Below are 24,569 nucleotides of genomic sequence, written 5' to 3' on the forward strand. Positions count from 1 at the left end.
AAGGATAACCAATGAACAACTGTGCACTGATTAAAAAGGGATACACCTGAGGAAAAATAACCAAATTTAATTACCAAAGTGACATCACCAATGGCTTTGGTGGAAACACTTTGCAAATCTTTAAGGAAACACATAATCGCAGGTGATTTAAACAAGGGCAGCTGGTCTGGCAAACGTAAAAAAAGGCTGAGAGGTCCAACAAGTAACCTTTGACTGTGGCAAAATCAAGTCCTTACTAAGCCAAATACAAAACAAACATCAATATATGCAAAGGTTTTGCCTGCAACAGGCCCACCTGATTGGGAACAGATGCTCAGCCCAAAAACTGAGCCTGGATATTTCTCATCTTCTCCAGACCTTTGGCAAAGAGAGGCATCAACGTGAACATGTACAGTAGTTCTATGCTTCATTCCATGCAGAATGCATCTCTGGGGGTACATCTAGAGAGCAAAAGTACTGATATTGAGCATTCTCTGCAGCGGGTGAAAGATCAAGCCAGGGTACTCCTCAATGCTGAAAGATGCCCTGTGACACTTCCTGGTGTTACTACAGTTCGTGATTCGCTAGGCTTCGTCATCTGACTTTATCTCCCCTGGTGTTTAAAGATCATACCAGGTGGTGTACAATTAAGGAAATGTCCTGACAACTGAGCCAATTCCAGAGGCGTAGAGCCTTCTTACACAGGACTAAGGACACCACAGAGTTCTGCGTTTTGCACTTCCACAAGGCAGTGGTGTTGTCCATGAGAATTTGCACCAACCGCCTGTTGATGGTGGGCTGGAAAGCTTTCTCTGGCAAAAGAATTACCTGCAGCTCCTGAAAATTGATGTGGAAGTGGGTCTCTGCTGACGACCAGTGTCCTCTGATCACCACCTCTCTCAGATGACCTCCCAAACTTAGTAGTGACGCATCCGTCACAACAGTCAACTCTGCATGTGGTAGAGAGACGGGTCAGCAATGGTCCAACTGCGGTTGAGCAGCCACCACTGCAGATCTTTTGCAGTCCACTCCGACACCTGGGTGGAATCTGACATGCTCTTCTGGTGCTAGGCCCACTGAGATCTCAGATCCTACTGGAAAACTCATGTGTCATCTGGCATTGTCTGTGAGCATGATTCAGGAGGCTGACACAGCAAGAAGTCTCAGAACCATCCTTACCGAGACCCAGTACAGAGGCTGAAACATCAGGATCTTAACCCAAATTACCTTGACTCGTTGGTTCAGAGAAAAGACCCAAAAGAGCACCATATCCAGAATGTCTCCAATAAAAAGGGAGCTTCAGCGAAGGCGTTAGGTGGGACTTCGGTAGGTTCATTGAGAATCCCAACGATGTCAAGAAATTCACTTTTTTCTGGAGTGGGTCCGCACCTGACTGTGGCGAGCTGGCCTTAAAAGCAAGTCATCTAGGTCCACTGATCTCTGAAAATGGACAGCGACCATTGCCATTATGTTTGTGAACAAACAAGGGGCACTAGTGATCCCAAAGGAGAGCACAGAAAACTGAAAGTGCTCATGGCCCACCTTGAATTGCAGGTAGTGCCCACGGGCCTGCAGGACAGGGATGTGAAAATAGGAGTCCTGCAGGTTCAATTAGTATGGAAAGCTTTGTGCAGGATGAGATCCAAAATAGGACACACAAGAAAGTAGTGGGACAAACACCCAATCCCCACTTTTGAGGCCAGGATCCTCTCTAAGGCTCATTTAGCCAAAAGATGGTCGTCCAAAAGCTCCACTGATGTAGGTGTCAAGTATGGTGGGTCGAAGAGTAATGACGCACGTAGTCCTTTGGACAATTTAAAGAACTCACCTGTGGGATGTAATGTACTACTCCTGAAGGGAGTGGCTGACCTTGCCTCCTACCAGAAGGCTGCCTGTGATGTCCTGGTTTTTGTCTGTACAGCCCTCAGCCACAACCTTGAAAGAGTTGGGAGGCTTGTTGTGCAGGCGGCGGGCCTGATGCTGTTGATACACCAAGCCGCTTGCATTTCCCCGAAAAAGACAAAATGTTTGGGGGGATTGCCGAAGTGGTGCTGAAAGGTCCAGAGAGTGTGCTGTGACTCTGCTCTCTTTAAAAAGCTCCAGAGCTGAGTTTGCCTTTATCAAACATATGGGAACCACCAAAGGGCACGCCTTTAGGATGCCAGGGTGTCCCCAGAGAAGCCTGGAGGATCTTATCCATGCATGGCGCTGGAGCACTATGCTTGTTACTGTAGACCTTCCTTGACAATCAGAGGCTGAGCGGATGTTGAAATTTGACGAATTCCACCCGTCCTGAATAGTTTGGGTCAAGGTAGTCCATAAATCTTATGGGGCTACAGGTAAAATCTCACCAACCATGTCCCAGAGTGCGAGGGTGCAATATTCAAGCAGCAGCCGGCAATAACCGACTAACCTCAAGGCAAGGCTGGCCGATCAGAACATTCTTTTGCCAAATGCTTCCATAAATGTGGACTCTCTGTCCAGAGTAGTAGTTGGAAAGGCGTTAGGGTTCACTCTGCTGGTTGATGCCAGCACCACCAAACTCTCAGGAGTTGGATCCTGGCTTAAAAAGGTGCAGGTTGCTAGGTGCTGCTCTATGGTAGCATGAGACCTGCGATAGACCGGAGGGCCAGAACTTGGTTTAACCCAAGTGCACAATAATGTGTCAGAGAGGACCTCGTTGATGGGCAGGAGAGGTTAGTTTGGTGACTGGCCAGGCATGAAGAACCTCAATAAGTACAATTGATTTTACTTCCATTGTGAAGAGGTGGAGGCCAAGGACTTATAATAACAGTTGCTGTTCTGTGTGAGAACCAACACAGTATTGTGTGACGTATCCAATCTACTGACATCTTTTTGATCCATACCGGTTGTCCCTATCATAAAGTGAGGCAAACTCTTTCCCATCCCCTCCACTGTCCCCTCTGTATGGCATGCCCTATTCTGAATCTGAGCAAAAAAAGTTGGTTTAGTGTCTCTGCCCAACTGCACTGAAATGGAATACTGTCTGAATCTGAGGGTTTGCGTGTTGACGGCACCACATCAGTATCGGGGCACGGCATTGGTTGGGGTCAAGACAAATTCTGGTCTGTACCAGATTCCACAATGGGTTGGAGCTCCTCCTCTGGCGCCGGAGGCAGAGGCTGGTGTCAAAGTCCAAGTGATTGGTGCAAATTTCACCCCCTGACCCAAAGTTGGCATCAACGCCGTTATGAAGCCAGAAGCGGATTCAAGTGGTACAGAAGGTGCCACGGATGGCTCCGCTGGCGGTAACCAGATTGGAGACCGCTCAGATTGTTTTACTTTGAAGACGTGCCAGAGGGAGCCTGAAGGGTGCCAGGGATGTGCAGCTTCGCCACATGAAATGCTTCTAACTGCTGCAACATCCCAATTGGATCTGGGAGCATGGGGTTAGTCAGGACCAAAGTTGGAAATGGCTCCTCGGTGGAAAGCGAGCAAGACCTGGAAGCGTGGTGATGACATTGCACCTTCCCTGGAGAACGAGTGTGGCGGTAAGTGGCTGAGTCATGCTTGGACTTGTTATGTTTCTTCTTAAACACACCTGAAGACTTAAACCATCTAGAAAATCTGCAGCAGAAACGACTTCATGAGTTAGTGCCCACTCTTGACTTTGACCTGGAGTGAGACCTATGTGAGGTCCTACATTGTTTTGACACGTAGAGCTTTGTGTTCTCGAGTGAGTTTCATATTCATCTGGGCACAGTATCTTACACCAAACTCCTTGTGGGGATCTGTCACAGACATCTTGACATGCTTACAAAGTTTGAACTCTGTAGTCTTGGGCGTGACAAGTACTCTTGCACACTGGAAGAATTTAGATGAGAAAAATCCTTGCAGAGTGAAGAAAATGAGGAGTGGAGTTCCAGTTCCACACCCGAAGGTGCAGAAAGACAAGAACTCGTGTCAGCGTACATGGGTTGGGTGTATATGCTGCTCTGTTTGACAGTTTGGGAGAGCAACTGAGTCAACGTGGATTGACAAGATGCCAACTACTGGTGCCCAGGTGCAATGCTTTTTGAGTTTCTGGATCCACTTTGGCACCTACAGATATTCATAAAGTGAGCAATCTGCAGTTGGAAGTATCTATCAGACATCAGATACCTACACACTGTGGCCGCTTGTTTACAAATCACAATAACATTCAGAGATGGGATGAGTGTAACAAAGCCCATTCCTTCAAAATGTCTGTCCCCAGTTATACTTTCTCAGGAATAAAAAACTAAATATCAGGTTGAAAACCCTGTGCTGTAACCAGCAAAGTAGACTATTATCTTACGTAATGCCATAAAGGGGCATGCAGACTGCTCAAAGCTACCAGCCTGCTTGAAACAACAAACTGCATGTCTCTCTCATAGCTCTTTATCCACCATACTGGTAAGCTCTGCGTCTCATAACTTGGTAACTGTATTCTGGTGGTCATTACGCACGACATGGAAACACTTACCACATAGGATCAAAAAACAAAGACATCATCCTTACCCCACACATAGTTTGCTGCCCATGTAGACAGGTGCTACAATGCCCCACTTTGTGAAGTTAGCACAAGATCAATGTTGCAATACAATGCAACCACTTATAAAGGTTAAAATGTGCTGGGTAAGAAGATAAAACTAAACTTATCTCTAGCTTTCTTATAAAAGAATCTATTTAAAATGAACCCCAATGTTGAGATAACTGCATTTACTGGAGGCGCAAAAGGGTTCAACCCCCAACCTGTGGTGGACTTCAATTTTGGTGTTTCATGCATTCTGTTCTCTTTTTTTTAGAGGCATTTGTCTCACATAAATAAAAATTTGGGCCACTGCATGGGCTTTCAGTGGAGCGTTCTGAGGGGTGTGGGGGCAAAAAAATCACCTCCTCTATAATCAAGGATGGATTGCTTATCTCTTAAACTTTGATATTGAAGTCGCAGATCAATCTTGCATCATTTCTTTTTTTTATTTGGGCCTCCATATAGAAAGGACATGATCCAAAGTTCTTAGAAAAAGGACAAACTGCAGAATATGTTCAATATAATTGCTCAGTCTGCGAACAAGAGCAAGGGTTCTGAACTAACTGCAAACTATACAATATATGCATACATTAGAAAATATCAATGTAGACAAATGCCTGACATCCATGAAGTTTAAAATGAAAGACACATTGGTTCAGGAGTAGTTTAATTTATTAGGAGAGCAAACTAAATTAATTACATTTGTAAGAAAGTCAGAAGAAGTGAAATAAATGTGAGGTAGGAGTATTTATACGGGTACACACATAAGTATTTAAAATGAGATGAGAAACCAAAAGAGAGAACCTTGATTTATAATAACAGGACAGTCGAACTAGAGTTAAAAAAAAAGTATGGGAAGATACTAGAGAGGACAAGATTTAAAGTGTTTCTTAAAAGATAAGTGAGAAATAGTGAAGAGAGGGGTGAAGTGAATTAAAAATGTATGTAGTGTAATCAAAGGATGATTAAGTCATGGAGCGTTTTTAATAGAATGGAAGTAATGTTCGTGACAGATTCTTTTATTCAACTAAAAAAGGTAAAATACCCTCAAATATCTACCTTCTGCACATACAGCCCATGGTTAAGGGGTTTCGGTTTGACTCCAGCTCACTGCATAAGCAAGGGGTGAGGGGTCTGGGGGTTTTGTATGAAGACTGTCTACTACACTGAATTTGTCCTTGATGTTGCAAAAATGGTCTTGGAAGCTGATGGTCTGATTCCTTAAAAGATTTGCATTTATGATATAATCATAGATGTAGCTCTTTCCTGTTACCTGTAGGATATTGTATTCCTTCTAGAACTCGGGCGGTCTTGGTTCTTGGATTTCTCTTTGACCGGTCTTGTGGTGGAGCAGAGACATTTTTGTCAGCACAATGATGATGAGATAGTTTGATTGTCCTTAGTATTGCTCACTGCTGAACTTCTATACGAATAGACACAGGTGTCGCGGGGACGCTGCAGTTTAATCCGCCTGGTTGGCCAATAGCGAGGTAGAGCTGATAATGTTGCTGAAAAGCATTATTGTTATGATGTTTATAGCTTGCATTGCTACATCTGGTGGTGAGTCATCAGTGGGCTGATGCATTGCCTGTTGTCGTGAGTTAATCCCTGCTCCTGTTGCCACCTCAATGTACGAACATGTCTTCTGTTTGGGCAAAAAGCAGCCAAAAGGATCTCAAACCGTTTATTTGACCAGACATGCAGGAAGCTCCAGCACTGTGCATGCCCCCGGCTCCAGAGAACTCACCAAAAATTCATTTGCAAAACACAAATACGCCAAACAACAGAGGGCGAGGCTCCAGTAGGGCAAGCCTGAGCAGTGTCGATGACTTCTGCAGAATGCACACCCTCGCCAACTGCCTGTAGGGTAATCATTTTAGAACATCCTCATTTCTTATTCCTCATTTCTCATTCATCACTCCTCATTCGTCAGTCCTTATCATTCATTAATATTATTATTTTGAGTTTTATATAGCGCTAGCAAGACCCGAAGGTATTAGACCACTTCACATGTCATGTGATGTTCTTTACAAGACCTTCCTCATTGGTCACTACTTACACTCCCTCGTCTTCTCTCATCCACTTCTTATCAACTCTCACTCCTCATCCATCATTCCTCACCTTCACAGCTCATCTCACTTCTCATCCCTTAACCATCCCTCACTTTTCATTTTTTTTCTCAATCCTCATTTGCCATCCCTCAGTTCCCGATCCTCGTCCCTCACTCATCTTCCCTCACCCCCACTTCGGATTCCTCACTCCTCAACCCTAATGCATGACCCCAGAGCCATCTTTCATTCTGCTCTCCTCATCCCTCAAATCTCACCACACATCCTTCATGTTTCACTTCTCATCCCTCAATCCTCACGCTTTACTCATCATCCCTCACTCCTTATGCCTCATCCCCACCCCTCCCAATCAGTTATCGCTCCTTGCCCCTCATGCCTCTTTCTTCACCCCTCACTCATCTTTCATTTTCACCCCTCATTCTTCAACTCACTGATCAGTCGTCTCACACGACAACTATTACGATTAATATGGACAAGCGATAATGTTATAAAATACACACAACACTGTCCATTGTAGCACACGCTCATCTCAGATGCCCCTGATCTCATCACTTACCTCCCAATCTTTGTTCTCACACCTCCTGCTATCAACGCTCACAAATCCCTAGTCAGTGCCACACAGTTCTAGTAACTTGGACCTGGACATTTTTTTCCCCTTTATTAGTTCCTACCCTTCCAAAGTGTGAAGCCTCTGATACCCATCTGGGTCATGTTCGTGCTATACAAAACTTCATAAATAAATAAACTAAATAAATAAATAGACATCTGTGACACGATTAGTAGACCCAATGGCTCACAATTTGAAGTTGCTGCTACTAATTATTTATTATACATGTAGTTGACATTCAATACCACAGACCTGAAAACAATCCTCTTCAGCAGGGACATAAAGGCTCTATTACTTAGGCCAATGGATTTTAGCTGAATTTGAGGCTGGAGCTATCATTTTTTATTTTTACAGCTTTATTTTGCATTTTCAAGTAAACAAAATGCATTGGATGTAATCTTCGTACACAATACATCAAGCCCACATCCAATGAGGAGAGCAAGTCAAACATAGTAGTAAAATAGAAAGAAAGCGACAAATACCGTCCCAAATTCACACATAATATTCACATTTCAACAGAGTCGGCATCTGAAGCAGAAGGAGACATAACATGAATATCAGACGCTCGTAGTATTTGCGACATTGCCATGTGGAGACCTCCAGTTCGTTGTGATCGCTTAACATAAGTGGTGAAGCAACACCAGGTTGTCAAATTTAGCCATCCTGTCCTGAAGAACAGCAGTCAATTTTTCCATGGCATACAGAGTCGAAATCTTCCCCCACCACATTGCTACAGAAGAAGAGCATAGTTGTTTCCAGATTTACACCACACAGAGCCGTGCTGCAAGAAGTAGTTGAGATAGAAGACGGCCCTGTAGGGTCGACGAGGGAAAAATGCGATCTGCCCCAGGATCGCCCAATAAAAACTGTTGAGGGTCAAGTGGGAGGTGGATGTTGGTAATGACTTGTATGATACTCTATCTAGAAAGACTGGATCTTAGGACATGCCCACCAGGTGTGTATAGAAAGGTACCCCTCTCACGACATCCCTTCCAACATAATCAGAGCCCCCAAACTTCCTGGACAGACGAACAGGCGTTATGTACCAGTGGATAAATATCTTATAGGCATTTTCTTTGTAGTGAATACAGACCGATGACCGCATTGCCCTCTGCCAGATCGCCCCCCCAAGTGTCGTCTGATAGCTCAGTGGCCAAATCCTTCTCCCACTGTAATACATATGCTCATTTGTTTAGGAGGAGAAAGCTGCAGCAGAGAGAGATAAAGCCACGAAATGCCTTTGGGGTGCACATTATTCAGGTAAAGGGACTCTATGGGTATGGCGATGCGTTGACATGTCAGACGTGCTGGGGTTTACTGGCCCAATGAGGTGCCTTTGTCAAGTGGAAGTCATGACGGCGGGTTAGGGCGAACCCGGCCACCAAGTCCTCCCTCAACCGTAATTCTCCATCCTCAAAGAAATCCCCCAAAAATAGGGGCCGTCCCTGTTTACAGCCAATGGTGTTGGGGTTAATTGCGCCAGAGGCAAAGTCAGGGTTATAAGTGAGGGGGGTTAGTCACAACAGGTAAGCTGGGAATGCCCAACGCTGATGCACCTCTCTTCAGTAGGTCGTGTGTCTATTCCAACAGCTTGATAACCAACAGCATGTTCAATCAACAGTTTTTTTTTTCATCGCTGTGATACTGTTGATTGAACATGCTGTCGGTTATCAAGCCGTTGTTATGGACACAAGTGATGTAAAAAAACTCTTCCGATCCTGGGAACCATGAGACTGTGTTGCAATTACTGAAAACGTCATTTGTATTTAAATGAGCGCTGAAGAAGTCTCAGTGTGAGACGAAACGGGTCGGCTATGATCCTTTGAGATTTTAATGAGAACTTAATAAAGACCAGCCTTTGCACAAAAAAAGACAAGCGATTGGACTTTGTATTTTTCTTCATGTGCTCACTGCCTTGAATATTGCTATATGACTGCATTGTGAAGTGCTGACCCTTTGTGAATCATTGAGTTTATAGGAATGTATTCCTTGGTGAGGAGTACAGAGGGAAGTGCTCCTTGGTTCTTTGCACTAGTACGCTTTACTTTACCTAAAATACTATTATTTGTCAGGTGCGGATCTTGACAGCCCCTACCCTCAGTCTGTCTAAATTCAGAGGATGATAAGTGCTTAAATAATCATCTTGTCGCTGAGCATCAATCTGTTGAGCTTGTTAAAGAGCTTAATAATAATTGCTAAAAATTGCTATGATCTCCTCCTTCTCATGGCGAAGGCAGCCCTCTTCATCCACTAGTTCTCGAATGTGATTACGAGTGGCATGAATGTGCAATGTTTGCGCCAAAAGCCTATCTGCTTTATCCCCTTTTTCATAATATGTTTAATTAATATAAAGCAGTTTTTTGGCAGCCGACTTAATCAAGAGGTGTACCAGATCGCCCTGTAGTTGGTGACGTCCCGCAAGGTCCTGTGAGAGCCCCCTCCCTGAAGCGTGCTTCCTCCTGCTGCATCTGAGTCTCCAATTCGTGTTGACGGAGCTTTTTTGCCCGTCGAAGGTCACAGTGTGGGAGGTGAGTGCTCCCCAAAAGACTGCTTTACACGTGTCCCAAAGATTCGCAGGTACCACGTCTCCTGTGTCATTTTCGGGGAAGTAGGATTCAATGGTATCCCTGATACAATCATTAAGGACAGGGTCCCTAAGTGCAATTTCATGGCTGAGGAAACGTACGCTGTGGGTGTGCCAAACTAATGGTCAGTTATATAGGGGCATGATCAGATATAGTTCTAACGTCAATGTTAGTATCTAAAAGACAGGGCAGTAATGCCTGTGATATCAAGAAGTAGGCTGCAGTTATTTTTTATCAAAATGCCATTAAACAAATTCCCAGGAAGTTTGAGTTATAACACTGCCTGCCAATGAAGGGAGCAATGACACCAATACGATTCAGAAAACAGTAGCATGTGACTAGCCACTTTTTTAGATATATTGGTCATTGTGAACTCATTGACATGGTTTATATAGTTACAGGTATGAAGTGATCTTTGAAGTTCGGCTTGGATGAGGATAACTTGGTAACTCGAAATGTGGAGGTAATTCGTCAAAGCCTTACAGTGTCCAATTAAATATTTTTAGAAAATGTTTCACTGCTATCCTCATGTGCCTCTCTGTGTAACTTTCATTATCAATATTATTATTTCGTGCCCTGTGCAATCCTTCCATACATTCACAGTTTTGACCACGGTATCCTTAGGTTGTGATGTTGCTCAGCTTCTTCCATTCTCACGTGAGGACTGAGCCCCCAAATGGTTGATACCAAGCCTTTGCTGATGGTAAGCAGCTACTCAAAATGGGGGTGCCATAACCGCATCCAGCGTCTTCTTCCATTTTCTGTCTCGTCTGGCACTTACGGGTTAGGTTCAGGAGCTGAATTATTCGGTAGCAGTCTGTGAGACCAATATTTACATGAAAGCAAAAAGGTGCTCCTCAGAAATCTTCTGTTTCAAGTATGCATGATAGTTTTGTGTACATTTGCTGGATCTGAGTGATGGCGATAGGGAATATCTGAATGTGTATGAGATCTTTCGTGAGAAATTATAAAGTGGGTGATATTGAGAACATCATAAGTAGGTTTGTTGGTATATTTAAGATCCTACATCAGGATTTGTTTCTTCTATTAATTAAATGCTGTTCATATAACACTGAATTATTGTAATTTTGATATTATCTACTGTAACCCCAACGGCGTATAAAGACACTAGTATTGCCTTCACTATATCTGTACTGTGTATACAAAAAATCTCTAAGAAAATCTTTTTGAAATCCTGTGGTCCCTATAGTTGGGTTTCTCAATTTCTCAGTCATGTGCGATCTAGGGAGGGTGACATGAGTCCGTCTTCTGGTGTTGAGTGGAAGGTGTATTGCCCATAGTCAAGATCTTTCTTTTGCAGGAAGTAGATCATGAAGAGCGTATTTAATGTGGCATATATGTATGGATGTAAATGTTTTATCCACCTGCTTACGAATTATTCAGATTGTTGGATGTTGTAATGCATTTACCTAGTATACTGGTTTCCAACTACACACAAATTGTATCAGACCACTGTTCAGTTTCTTAAATTTGTTTGCTATCAAACAAAATAAAACACGTCAAAAAGGTGGTACCCATAACTAGAGCAAAAGGGGGATAATTCCATTGAGTGAGAAACAAATCACAATAACTAGGCATTGAGTGTATTTCTTCTACAAAAGCCAGAACAATACATTTATTAATAAATATGTGAATATGTGTTCGTTGGAACCTACTTTCAAAGAATGTGTTATTCGTCAATATTTTTTTCATCAGCATGTATCATTCATGCAATGCCAGTGATACTAATAACACGTTATATTGAGCACGTGTTCTAATAAAAACAGATTCAGACGTGTATTACTGCAGGCCAAATGACAAGCACGTGTTAATACTGCAGCACACTTAGGGGCAGATTTATGAGTTCTGGCGCATCTCTGCAAATCAGCAGGGATGCGCCAGAACTGATGCGTCACACAATTCCCTCCTTGCGGCACCACAGATGCGCCGCATGCGGCGCACCATGGTGCAAGGAAGGGCAGATGCGTGACGCATCTTATGGTGTACGGGCGGCGCATTGCTGGAGTAGCGTCGCAAGTGCGATGCAACTCCTGCAATGTACAGAGGCCACCCATTCATAACGTGGTGCGTCACTCCTTACGCCTGCTTCAAGCAGGCGTAAAGATTTGACGCAGCAGCGTCGTAAAACTGACTCAGTGAAATCTTGTAGATTTCACTGCGTCAGTTTTACGGGGCTTTCCGACGAGGGAACGCCCACCCTGCGACAGAACGCCCACATGAAACCTGACGCAGGTTTCATGTGGCGCAGGGCTTTACGTGACGCATCTGCCTAGATGCGTCACGTTGTAAATCGTTCGTAGGGATGCGCCACGTTTACGCCGCCTTGCGTGACGCAACAGCGGCGTAAACGTGGCGCAAGGGCCTCATAAATCTGCCCCTATATGCCTCAAAGATTCTGTAATGAAATCACTTTACAAATCAAAACATCGACGATTTTACGTCTCTGCAGAGATGTAACCACTTGTGGTCTGGTTGTAGTTAAACAACTGTGTTTATATCTAACGCACATAAAAACACAGAAAGGTGCAAAGCAGATGTATAAAGAGTAATATGCTCAGTACTACCATTGTTGAGGAAGGGAAGGGGATTTATCATGACCAGACCCCACCCACGGAAGGCTGCGCCTCTGGTGAGTGAGTCACGGCCCCTCCTCATAAGTAGTATTTTCAAGGAGTGCCTCACATCCTCCCAAGCTTCTAGTAAAGGCCTTATATCCATCCAATGTGGTGTCTTACGTCAAGCGACGTGTAGCCGCACCGGCCCCAGCAGCGCTGGGTCCCCGTGACCCTTGACCCTGCCCTTTCTCCCACCGGATTGGCCGGGCCGCGCGCGCCCCGCTCCGTGCAGCCCGGCGCGCGCAGGCCTCGCGTGCGTCCTGTTATCGAAGTGTAAACACGGCCAGCCTTCCGCCTCATTGTCGAGTTCCTAGGGAAACTCGAAATGTTAGGGTGTGCCTGCCGACCGCGGCCCTGCCCCTCTGCCGCCGAGGCCCTACCCTGCCTCCCGGGGACGGAGGTGTCGTCAGGAGGGCCTCGGCGCCGCTGCTGCTAAAGATTCCCTGCACGGGTGGAGCGCTTCGACCAGTCGAGCAATAAAAAAATAACACATATTCAGGTAAAGTATGGCTTTTTATCGGGCTCTTGGGCAGATGCTGTTTTTCACCTTGGCTGTTAGTTCTGCTGTTTGCATTGGGCTAGCTGGGTGCAAGGTTGTTAAAGGTGAAAACACCTTCGCTGCCAAAGGAAACGGTTGCATGTGCAGGGTTTCATGGGCCCTAAAGCAACTAAAGGGAATGTTCCGCTCTCCTGTTTTAGTTGTAAAATCAGCTATAATCGGGGTGCAGTGGGGTCCTCAAACAACTGAACTGCACCTGCTGCACTATTGACAGGTCCCTCTATAAGGTTTTGATTTTAAAAAGCAGTGGAGAGGATGTGTGAAAGAAGAAACCCACGCCAAATATCCTCCACTGGTAGCTGCGCTTATCTGAAACCCCCCCGGCTGTGTAAAGGGGGCATTAGTGACCCTTAATATCTATGTGGGCTGTAAAGAGTAATACACGTGATTAAATATTAACTATTGTTGCAGATTCTGGCCGCACCTAGCTGTTTATATATCTTCCGAATCAGACAGCAGCTCGTAAAAGAACCAAAAATCTTGTCTGTACAAGTGCTTGCAGTGTGATGCCAACGGTGTCTCTATTTACATTCCTTTCAGTTATCCAAGCACCCAGTATTTAAACCGTGCTTGCCCTCTTATGTCCTTCACACGGCGACCATTTTTGACCACAGTGTCCTTCAGCTGTATTAGTGCCCAGCAGTTTCCATTCTCAATACGTGAGGTTGCAACTGGACCACGAACTGCTGGTACCAAACCTTTGCCACTGGTAAACGGCTACATGCATAAGGTTACCTGGTACTTTCAGGTCACAGTGACAGCGGGTTCCCTTTCTGGGCTTTGCTTTCACCAATCACTGTCTTCAGGTGTGCTAGGACAATCCAAATTCAAGTTGAAATGCACAGAGACTACACTGCCCAGAATGCATCGGTTGTTAAAGAAAGTCCAATTCTAGAAAAGGGTGTGTCCGATAACATTCACTTGATGATCCTACAAATCTAGATATCATCTAAAATGTATGCTGCAGCCTACAGTTTAAGGTCTTTTGTTATTCTGTACACAAGGAAGGGCGATGGTTCAACTGCTCACAGTGAAAAAGCACAGGCTCTGCTCCTCAGTACCAACCCTTTATTTATTTTATTTAAAAAGTTTTATATAGCGTGAACTTGATCCTGAAGGATATCAGAGCGCTTTACAATTTGAGGCAAATGTAACAAATCAGAACATTAGTCTAACATGGGGAATCTAATGGGCATTGAATTTGCTGCAAAAGCCAGATTTTTGTGGTCTTTAAGATCCGTGGGAGTCACATCTCCAGATGACCTTGAACATCGTCACCTTAAAGGGCTAGGGGGTACTCCCAGCTCAAAACTGACCTTTCTGATGAAAGATTTATTGGCCATTCAATACAAATTTGGATCCGGCTGGTGGGCAACTTCCAAGATCTAATTCTTCAACAAGCTGTAAAATTTGTCTACTTGTGGGCAGGCAAGCGTGGCCCAGAATTGAACGCAGGACTGAGATTGGATCTGATAATCAGTGCAGGGGGTACACATCCTATGAGACAGGACCTTCACCGACCTATCTGTGGTCAACTTCAATTCCTAGTACTCACTCAACAAAACTACTGAAAGGTGCACAAACTTATTTTGTTTGGACCCCAGATGATTTATCCTTCCTACACATGGTTTTGAGAAATCTGGATTTTATCTCGAAAAACATTTAACAAGTAACTTGATCACAGTTTTGTTGGTTGGTTGATAACTCCTCCTGTTGTCTCATTCAGGTATTTTCAACCTAAAGCGCCATTATCGTGTTTTCATTTCTCACTTTATTGTATATATGTCAAAATATTGTTCCCTTCATATCTTTGTCTGCTCTACCAGGGCTAAGGAAGCCTAATTTGCTTTCCACAGATTTCCACATTTAAGTAAACCGCAAGCAACCACTTGACCATCCACACAAGATTTCTATAAACTCTGCTCTTTAAATATAAAATTCTACAGCAGTTTGGACCGAAGTTCCATAGACAAGTTTTCAAAGAGTCCTTATATTGTCTTAGAACTTGCCTCTTTCCCCTGGTGGGCGGAGCTAGAAGGGACTGTGAGGAAAAGTTACTCACATTTGTAGAAATTGTTCTCTCTAGATAACAATCCACATTTGCTCTCTTTATGTCCAGTTCACTGCAGTAACTACTGGTAGACGGAGGTAGAGGAAAGTAGGAGGGCAGACCATGGGCCTGACAGGTAGAACCTGCATGTCCCCTTTTGACTTAAACTGTCATGGTAGCCACATGCACTTTCCACTTCTTACAAAATGATGGAGTTTACTTATTTTGAAGGTACAACAGCTGACAGCTTAACAGCTGTTGCTCTCAAAACCCAGAAATCAAGGAGTCTGAAGATGTGTTAGACTATCATCTTCAACTGAGCACAAGTATTGCATGATTAAGTGTGATACTGGTTGAGAGAACTAGAAAGACATACTGTTAATGCAAAATGTACTGCATGCTAAATAGTTTTCAGTTTTAAACTAGCAGAGACCAGGATCCAATCTTGGTTTCCCAGTCTCGAAGTTGGCAGCTATAGCCACAATGTGTAGTACCAGAAAAGTGGGAAACCCAATATACCCTTGGAGGCGTGGGCAAATATACTAGTAATAGGTAAAGGTGCCTATTTCCTTAGCATATGCTGCCCTTAGGGAACTGTTTTCTGCTGTTTTGGATTCATTTCCTTTCTTGTATTCATTTGGAATAGAGATTTACACCGATTATTTGTAGTTTTAGGTTTTGCCTAGCGAAAGCTGCGCTCTGCGCAGCTTTTTCGCGCAGGCGAAATCCTGTTGAGAACTGTAGGGTGCTTTGGGTCGGCCCTCGTCATTGATTGGCTGGCTCCGTAAACGGAGCCTTGCCATTGGACGAGGGGCCTGTCCGTCAATGCCGGACCAGACACGGGGGCGTTCCTGACATTCTTTCCCTTTTGCCGACGTCACGCGACGCCGGGAACGCCCCCGAGTCTGGTCCGGCATTGCCGGCACTACTGCGTCTCTTCTCCCCCGTTTCCCGCCCCGTGACTGGCCGGCCGGCCAATCCTAGCGCGGCCGGCCGGAAGTGCCCGCCCCCCGCAGCCCGGGGGAAAAAGGAAGACGGCAAGCAGTATGGCGGCGCCCGCGGGGCTCCCGTGGCCTGGAGGGAACCGCCGCCGTCGACGTTGCCGGTCTCCCATGCCGAAGAGGGAGACCGGAGAAGTGCCAGAGAGATTTTCGACGTTGCCGGTCTCCCATGCCGAAGAGGGAGACCGGAGAAGTGCCGCCGTCGCAAGGTGCAGGTGAGTCGATTTGTTTTTTTGTTTTTTTTTTCCCCTCCTCTCTTCCCCTGCCTTCCTGCCCCAACCTCTCTCCCCCTGTCTCCTACCTTCACTCGTCATGTCCTCCCCGCCTTCCTCGTCTCCGGCCGGGCTCCCGGCTGCTGCTCTGGAGGCCTGAGAGGTGGAGCCCTGTCCGGGGAGTTCCCTGCACCGGCATGTACGTGCAGACACGAGCCGGGCCTCGGGGGTCTGCTGGTCTCCGTTTCCGAAAGGGCTCGTGCTGACGAGAAGAGCACGTGGCTTCCTTGAAGCATATTGCATGTTTCACTATTGCTTCATTCAAGACATTCCAAACCCAGTTCTGACACAGTCCGTTGTCTTTGATTTTTGCCTGGTGAACAAGAAGGTTTCTGACAGGAAACGGCAGATGTGCAAGGTGCCGCGTGTACACTGAACACTTACAACACAGATGCGTACATCAGGGGGCGAGTCGTGCTGCCGGGGTCGAGGGGCACAGAGGAGTCGACTCAAACAGTACCCGACCTCGAGCGGAAGATAACTCGGGAAAGCCGACTGACCACAACAGGCTCCGAGTGCTGCGAGGGTGAAGCCGACGAGAAGGGGGTTGAGTGCTAGGCAGAGGCAGTGCTGCATGCACCGGGGGCTTGGCTTGTAGGGCAACATCAACCTACGCCCCCAGATGAAGGGACCGGTGAATTGCAGGGGGTTGCCCCTCCACCCCCCCTCCTCATAAATGATGTTGGGTTTGAACTAACAACTTTATTCGTACCAATCCAATGCAACATTAAGAATTCAGGTGATTAAAAAAACTCTCATTGTTATCCCGTTGCCATTATGCAGTGCAAAAGTCAGCAACACAGGCCAGGCATTCGTTCGGGCCTCTAAGCCCGTATGTGCATCCACCTGTGTTAGTGAGGGTTGGATGTATTCCAGGTATCCATCCACTAGCTCCAGACTATTAGTCAGATTTGTCATACATTTATTTATTTATCTCATTCTTCCATTGTGTACCGAAAGTAATCCTTTTCATTGTTTTGCGCTGCAGCAGGCTTTTCTTTTATTGCTTCGGCCAGTACTCAAGTGCTGCTGGTGTCAAGCCTGTGGCACTGCCTGTGCTTGTTTACGTTCTGTGAGTTTTCCAATTATTTCATGTCTCAGAAAGTGCCCTTATTTTCTCTGTAAATGTTGTGTGCAAATCTCTCTAGCCTATGCAGATAGCAGGTCTGACTTCCAAGTGCGGAAGCTGGTTTGATATTGTTTATTACCCCGATTAGTCCTCTTCCCTCCCTCCTTCCCTGGTTGCACAATTTAGCCACCAGCTTGGTAACAACACAGGAGCCGGCGAGGGGAGAAGAGTTTTTTTTTAACTATAAAAAACAGTAAAAATAAAAGAAATACGTGCATGCTACGCCTGTTGGAGCGGGACATAGGCACATTATCTTTATTGCATATTATGTCCATGCTTGTAGCTCCTCCGCTTTTCTTTTTCTTCCTGACCCATCGATCTGTACTCCAGCGTTTCCCTCTTCTTTTCCCCTTTACTCCTTCCGCTGCTGTACCATTGTTCCATGCCTTCCCCTCTTTCCCCCGCCCCACTTCCTTCTTCTGCATTCACCACCCCTTGTTCTGTTGCCCTCCCTTCCTTCATTATCTCTCTACTCTATCCTCCCATCACCCCCACTTCTGGTCCCACTCACTCCTCTCACGCCCTCATACTCTTCTGCATCTCCCACCTTCTCCCTTACCTCCCTACTCTACCCACCTGCAGCTCTCGCTTCTACTGTCACCCACTTACCCTCCCACCTCTTATTCACTGCAGCTTCCAATGTCCTGATCCCCAGTCGCTCCTTTCTCTCTCGCACTCCACCCCTTCCTGCCCCTCTTTAGGCCTTTGCAGATGTATTCCCCCCCCCCCCTTAGCTCCTCCTGCATTCCTTTTCCCTCATCCCCTCTGTTCACCCGTTCTCTACTCTCTCCTTTCGTGCCTCCCTGTTCTGTCACTCACGTTCCCTCCCTCTGCTGCTACCACACTTTCTCCTCTCCAAACACTTTACTCAGACTCTCACTGCCCGCAACACTCCGGGTGTTCTGCCCTCCTCTTTTGTTCCCTCTCTCCGCAATCTTGTTTTTAATGATCAGTTCTGTGGTTCGCTCTGTTTCTGACCGCCGGGTCCGTGTTAACTGTGCCATCCCCTTTTATGTTCGGTGTAAAGTGCTCCCATGCCGCGAGATCAGAGCTGCGAGTGGGAGGTTGCCTGACAGGTGGCAGAGAGGGGACAGACCAAATGTAGTGCTCTAGGGCAGAGTCGGGTAGTTAAACCTGTACTTAGTGCCCAGGGTCATGATTGACCAGGAACACCTGTTGAGTGCCTAGACAAGGTCCCAGGAAGATTCATCTACACTAGCGTTCTCCAAAGTCGGTCCTGGAGGCCCAGATCAATGGCAGATTTTTTTCATATCCCCATTCAGAAAAAATGTAGTTATCTTAAAAATCTGGCATGGATCCGGCCCTCCAGGACCGACTTTGTTAGAACCCTGATCTACATCATTCAGTAACCGTAAATCAGGTATGATGTTTACGATTGACTGTGACATACATTATTAACATACGCAGTTGTTTATAATTATATCATTAACACAAGTTTAGATAATCAATACTATTTGTACTATGCCTGGCTAGAATCCACGTTTGTTTGAATGATTAATGCTGGTTTTCTTACACAGTAATAATAAGCTTAGGTCCCATATTGTCCCTACGATGTGTACAATTCTCACACTAGTTTCTCGTTACCTATTCTTTCCCAAGCACAACCTTGGAAATGTGAGAGAGTCTGATCACACTTTGTACTCTGGCCTGGATATGTGAGACAGTGAACTCATTCCTTTCCTCCCACTACCACCATCTATAAAAGCTGTGGGTTTTAGCAGATCGGAAGCCAGGGAGCACAGTGGCAGATCAGTGAGTGTCCTGTCCATGAACTGGAAAACAATTACTAACACTTGAGCTTTGTTCTCTACAGCTAGGTTGAGAAAATGTGTGAGGGTTTGAACTCAAACTGTGAGTTAGTATGCAGAGGCTCGGTGAGACCCATGTCTGCTTGTGCCTCCGTTTTCGTGCCCCTGTTGCCTGCTTGTGCCTCTGTGTGCCCCTGTTGCCTGCTTGTGCCTCTGTGTGCCCCTGTTGCCTGCTTGTGCCTCCGTGTCCCCCTGTTGCCTGCTTGTGCTGTGTGGGTGTGTGTGGAGGGCTCTGTGTGGCTGTGTGTGTAGGAAGCTTTGTGTGGCTGTGTGTGTGGGGGGCTCTGTGTAGCTGTGTGTGTGGGGGGCTCTGTGTGTGTGGGGGGCTCTAAGTGGCTGTGTGTGAGGGGCTCTGTGTGGGGGTGTGTGTGGGGGGGCTCTGTGTGTGTTTGTGTGTCATTTGCGATAGATAAAGCTAGTGGCATTGTAAATGACAATGCCATTTATTTATGTTAAAAAAAACATAAATAAAAATAATGTCAAGAGCAATGCCAATAGCTCTAACTTTAACAAAGGCAAAACCATTGCATTGTAAATGCTTGTTTTTGTATATCCTCTATCATGGTGTTTTGTTGTTTTTTAATGTACCCTTCTTAATTCTGTTCACATTAAAAACTGTGTACTTCTGAAAAAAGACATACCCGTGTCTATAAGTGTTCTACTGATCATTTGTGTTGTGAATAACGTAATTATTGTTTAGATTGTTCAAGGTTGAGCCACAAATTGGGACTTAACACACGACTGAGAATAACTAATGAAATCCCTTGAAGGCACCTTTACCTATTAATAGCCACAAGGCAACATTTCCTTCCCAAATACATTCTTAAGTGTTTTTTTTCTGTTTTTGAAAGAGCATTTCAAATGGTAGTTAATTTTAATATTAATTTGAAATAGATCAGGCATACGAGGACTGGTTGATGCCCGGGCTGATGTCATGGGTTTGTTAAAAGATGCCTGTTAAAATTTGGCTGTTGTGAAAGTAATATGTTATTGGGAATGCTAATAGCCAAACAAGAAATTGAAAAGCGTGCACACGCTATGAGGCACCTTCCCTAGACTGTTGGGCAAAGGGCATTGACTATTGTATGGGCCTGGAGCGCCTGGTGTACAAGGCAAGGGGGTGCCCACAAAAACTTTACAAAATGTGGAAAAATTGAGCCGTACACTGAGGGATACACATTGAACCATGTCTGTCCAGGCCATGGTCCAAGGACAATGGGATATGCTCCTTTTTAAGTTTATTCTATGGCATGCCTGCGAGACACACTGTGTGACATAGTTTTGTGACTGTGTCAACTCAGCTGTATTGCACTGACTTTTCTGTACCAGACTTGGCCTGCATTAACAATAAAATCCCAATAAAAAGTCCCCCCCCCCCCCCCCCCCCCCAAAAAAAAAGTTATTTACCTTCGGTAATGCCTTATCTGGTAAAGGCTCTATCTAGCAAAAACCAAAAAAGAATGATGATGGATTAAACCCAGACAAGTTGACTGGGGGTGAGTGCTTGCAATGTTAAACACTCCGTCCATCATCCCCTTTGGTTTTGCCATAGGCCCTATCTAGCCGCAGATTCCTTACCTTATAATTATCCCCCGATTGGATCTGGAAATTTTTGTGAGCAGTACTCCTGCGCTCCAGTAGGTGGCGTAATTCAGCTCCACGTGGCGTTGTCATCCACGCGAGTAGTGACGTACGCGGCGCTTACCTAAGCGTCATGCTAGCCCGGTAACATTATTTTCTTTTCAGTACTTTTCAATTTAGGACTGCGGAGTCACGAAGAACACTGACCACTGGTGTGGAAAACTAGGGCCCTAAAAGGGGAACAGCCCTGTCCCTAGAAATTAGTTCGGAGAGCAGGGAGGATGAGTGGGTCAGTAAGGAATCTGCAGCTAGACAGATTCTTTACCAGATAAGGCATTGCCAAAGGTAAGTAACTTGATCACCTGATAGACTTCAAGCAGCAGATTCCTTACCTTAGAATAAAACCCAAGCAATACTTCTACCGAGGTGGGTCTGCGGAACTGATTGATACAAGAAAGTCCTGCAGGCCCGAATGAGCAAAGTGCCTGTTCTGACGGACCTGATTGTCCAGGCAGTAGTGCTATGTGAACGTGTTTAGGGAAGCTCACATTGCTGGCTGGCAGATATCCAAGACCTTTACTTTGCGTGCTAACGCAGTGGTCGCAGTCAGCCAATGCGTAGCAGATCTTAATGCAGAGCACGATCCATCGGCAAATGGTCTACTTCTGCCTGACATTTCTCTTCTTCGCTTCAACATACCCCACAAAGAGTTGGTCATCCACTTGGAACTCTTTTGTTCGGTCAAGGTAGAATGACAACACTCTTTTTGGGTCCAGTCGGTGGAGTCATTCCTCTTCCTTAAAAGGAGGATGTAGCAGAGCGTAAAAAGTAGGCACGGTGATAGACTACCCACCACGAAAAGGAGTAACACATTTCAGCAGAAAGGAAACACTAGTGCAAAGAACCAACAGTTGTGCAAGGTCTCAAAAGGAGTGCACATCAAGAACGTCCGTACTAGATTAAGATGCCACTGAGGCATGATGACGGGGGAAGGAGGAAACAGATGTTGCAAACCTTTCAAGAACCTATGTACAATAGGGGATTGGAAGAGAGACAGATGGACAGGCAACCACAGAAAGGCTGCAATAGCCAAAAGATAGCCCTTTAATTTGCTCAGAGCGGAGCCCTTGTGGGCAAGGGAAAGGACAAAGAAAAGGACCTGAGAGCGAGGAGCACAAAGAGGGTCAACTTGTTCCTCTGCTCACCATGTCACAAACTTGCCCCAAAAGGCAGACATATACCGCTTTGTTGGAGGGAAGCCTGGCTGCCAAATAACATTGTAGACTATCACAGCTCAATCCCGAAGCAAGAAGTTGGAGCACTGACAGGTTTGGGTGGAGAACCCTCCCATGCTGCTGTGACAGAAGATCCTCCCCAAGGGGCAGCCTGATTGGAAGACTGATGGCCGTGCTCAACAGCTCGGCAGACCAAACTCTCTGAGCCCAGTCTGGAGCCATAAGTATGACTTGACTTGGCCAATCCTGATCTTCTTACCAATTGTGGGCAGGCGTGGTATGGGAGTGGAAAGGCGTACAGGAGGGCTGAGCTCCACTCGAGATGAAGAGTCTCCGAGTGAGAGCCCCTTGAAAACTCTAGTGTGCAGAACTGCTGACATTGCACATTCCTTGCGGTGGCATACAGAACTAACTAAGGCTCTCCCAACTACTGCAAGAGACGTTGCACCACCTCCGGATGGAGGCTCCATTTGTGATCCGCTAGGCACCTTCATCTGAGTTTGTCCACCCTGGCATTCAGAGAGCCTGCCAGGTGTTAAACCACCAGAGAAATGCCCTGGTGTGGCAGCCATTTCCAGAAACACAGGGCCTCTTGACAAAGGGTACATAAACCCATCCCGCCCTGCTTGTTTCAGTACCAAATGGTAATTTGTAATTTTGTAATATGATTGGGGTTTTATATAGCGCTCTATCGCTCCGAGGAGCATCTTGGCGCTAGATGTGATTTGTGTGGATCAAAGGAGGGGTAAGAGATATAATAACCCCTAGAGACGTTTCAGAATTAAACCAGGGCTTTGCAGGTGGTGGCTGTTTGGTTGTAGATCCAGGTTTTGATGGCTTTCCTGAATCTTCTTTCGCATGAGATTTCCCGGATTTGAGGAGGGAGTTTGTTCCATGCTCTTGGTCCTTTGACCGTCGGATACTTTCCCCCTCTAGTGGACAGCCGGAACTTTGGAATGATCATTAGGTTGGCTGTGGCAGATCTTAGGTGACGTCCGGGGTGGTAGCGGTTGAATTTGTTGTGAAGATAGGTTGGACCTGTTTTGTGGAATGCCCTGAAAGAAATTATCAGTAGTTTGAATAGTATTCTCTTTTGAATGGGAAGCCAGTGGAGTATATCTAGTGCTGCTGATGCCGAGGACTTTTTCGATGTTTTTAGCACTAATCTTGCTGCAGTGTTTTGTACCATTTGCAGCTTATGTAGTAAGGCTTTGTTGGCCCCTACATATAGACCATTACAATAGTCTAACCTGGATGTAATTAATGCAACCGCTACTGTTTTCTTGGCTGATAAGGGAAGGAAATCCAAGAATTTCCGAAGGCTCTTGATGACATTAAAGCATGAGCCAGCCACTTCAATGGTCTGTTGCTTGAAAGATAATGCTTCATCAAATTTGATGCCTAGATTACGGGCACTTTTTATAGTTCTTGGCGGGGCTTCGGCATTGGGTGGCCAGCAGGTTTGGGGGGAGAACAAGTTGTTTTTCCCGAAGGGTAGAATTTCGGTCTTTGCGGTGTTACATCTCAGATGATTTGTGTTCATCCACTTAAAGGTGGCCTCTAGACAGTCCCTAAGGGAGCGTTCGGCAATTGCCGCGTCCTCATCTAGAATTAAAACTAGTTGAGTGTCGTCGGCGTATGCTATTGAGCTGATAGCAAAGGAGGAGATGAGTTTCATTAATGGGACCATATACAAGTTGAACAATACAGGGCTCAAACTAGAGCCCTGAGGTACCCCAGATTGAACTTCTCTTGCCTCAGAGTGATATGGCCCTAAGATTGGAGTTCTGGACTTTTTGGTTCTGTCCAGAGGTGTCAGGGATAACACCCGAAGACCCCGGAGTTCTACCTGTCTCGGTGCACAAACAAACAGAAACACGGGCTTCTCGATGGTGGCGTCAAAGACCAAAGGTTTATTACTGCAGGGACACAAAAGTCACAGAAACTACACATGGGCAGTATCTAGGAGCCTGTTCAATTTGTACAAAGAGGGTTGCTCCTTATATACTGAATATTGGGCTTCAGGCAAATTCTTTACATGTTAGCACATTCCAAAACCTTTGTATCTTAAACAATAAATATTTGGCGTTGCACAGGAATCGTCAACAATATCTGATGTCAAAACATTACGAACGAGGGGTTCCCACTATTCCATCATAATCCCATGTCAACTTTCCATTCAAGACCCGGACCGCCTCATCGTAAATTTCGTTACCTCCCCCTAATAAAGGCCCAGAAGGAAAGGAGCAGAGCCAGGTGCAGAAGATAGAAAAGTAGGATAAGAGATGTTTGTGGGTCGTAAATGGGCACGGTTACCAGCTTCGGCCGCCTAATCATGATCAGACCAACGAACACGAGAACCAGTATAGCAGGACTGGCCTCAGGCTGGGGAGGCAACTCTTGCCGAGTCATGCTGCCACAGCGTTGCTGGCCTAAGGTGCACGTGTCACTGGCAAGGTGAATTGCCGGCTAAAGCCTACGTGTCCTTAAATGAAAAGAGGTCATTGCGTGTCCATTGACTATG

General features: G+C 45.7%; 1 protein-coding gene across 5 annotated transcripts in view; it reads left to right on the plus strand.

Moving 5' to 3' along the window:
- BNIPL (BCL2 interacting protein like) overlaps positions 1-24,569 on the plus strand; it is a 181,719-nt gene that overhangs the window by 14,051 nt on the left and 143,099 nt on the right. Inside the window, exon 1 of one of the 5 annotated variants that reach the window (XM_078671448.1) lies at positions 12,554-12,888. The exons of 3 other annotated variants lie outside the window; for them this stretch is intronic. The gene's annotated coding sequence lies outside the window, so the exon portion shown is untranslated. Of the gene's footprint in view, positions 1-12,553; positions 12,889-24,569 lie in introns of those variants that run through there. One more of the 5 variants, XM_078671446.1, reaches the window with a different exon arrangement.

Source organism: Lissotriton helveticus, chromosome 12, assembly GCF_964261635.1.
Source record: "Lissotriton helveticus chromosome 12, aLisHel1.1, whole genome shotgun sequence".
Lineage (NCBI taxonomy): Eukaryota > Metazoa > Chordata > Amphibia > Caudata > Salamandridae > Lissotriton > Lissotriton helveticus.